At 37.2% G+C, this 1,048-nt stretch overlaps 1 long non-coding RNA gene across 1 annotated transcript in view; it reads right to left on the reverse strand.

Annotated features, from left to right (window-relative positions):
- Positions 1–399: 399 nt before the first annotated feature.
- LOC116671963 (uncharacterized) overlaps positions 400–1,048 on the reverse strand; it is a 10,997-nt gene continuing 10,348 nt past the window's right edge. The window contains exon 3 of the long non-coding RNA XR_004327424.1: positions 400–529. This is a non-coding gene — a long non-coding RNA (uncharacterized LOC116671963). The remainder of the gene's footprint in view (positions 530–1,048) is intronic.

Here is a 1,048-nt window from a genome sequence, read left to right on the forward strand (position 1 = left end):
TTCATTAAAACATAATTTAATTTAATTCATCTGACCCATTGTCTCTGATACCTGATGCAGCTTTTTAAGTCCGTATCGGCCATACATCTGACTGTTATCAGTTCTTGTGTATCCCTCCCCAAAACCATGATTTCCAGGAATATTAGAATAAAATCAAAACTTCCAATAAAAAATATCTATATTTTGTATAACAGCTGTGATCTAAGCCAGGGGTACTGTATGTTAATACAGGGGTATTTCTACAGTTGCCAGGGGGTCCGTAGAAGGATTTATGAGTAGCTCAGACAATTTTATTCCCTTAATATTGGCAAGGGAATAAAAAAAAAAAAACAGTGAAATGCCAAAAGAAAATAAAAAAGATCAGAAAAGATTATAAGCCCATAGACTAGGGGAGTGACGAGACGCCCAGCTCAGGAGACGAGACACCAGATTGGGTTCACAAGGTTGAAATGAGACTTTAAAACTATTTTATAGAAAACTTCAATGAAGAAATATGACTGGAAAAATAGTCCTGTATTCAATGACTAAACTCAAATGACCGGCTTCTCTCATTTATAACTTACAGTTACACCGTTACTTATTCCACACATATGGTGGAGAGAGAGTCGCTTCACTCATAGAACCAAGGTTACAACACAACCAAGCGTGTTCTGGCCTTAGACCAGTTTTATACTTGACTGTGTCACTGTGCAGTAGACAGAGAGAAAATAAGATTATTTTATCCTTTTGGACAGTTCTAAAGCACAAATAAATTACCGTCAAACGCTCAACAGATGATGTTTGTGAAGAAGGTTCTTTTCTCCTCCTATGCATTTTATTAATTGCAGCAGTAAACAAGGAGTAGGCTGCTCTAGCATCGATGTATGACCATTATAGGACAAAGGGAGAACATTTCTCTTTGTTAAATATTAAAAGTAAAGTTAGGTTTTGCTTTCAAACTCATTTTAAAAAGGACGGGAAAGAGTGATTTGCACAAGACAGCGTGTACTCGTGTGTGGAGAGAGAGAGAGAGAGAGAGAGAGAGAGAGAGAGAGAGAGAGAGAGAGAG

This window comes from Etheostoma spectabile, chromosome 22 (genome assembly GCF_008692095.1).
Source record: "Etheostoma spectabile isolate EspeVRDwgs_2016 chromosome 22, UIUC_Espe_1.0, whole genome shotgun sequence".
In the NCBI taxonomy this organism is placed as follows: Eukaryota; Metazoa; Chordata; class Actinopteri; order Perciformes; family Percidae; genus Etheostoma; species Etheostoma spectabile.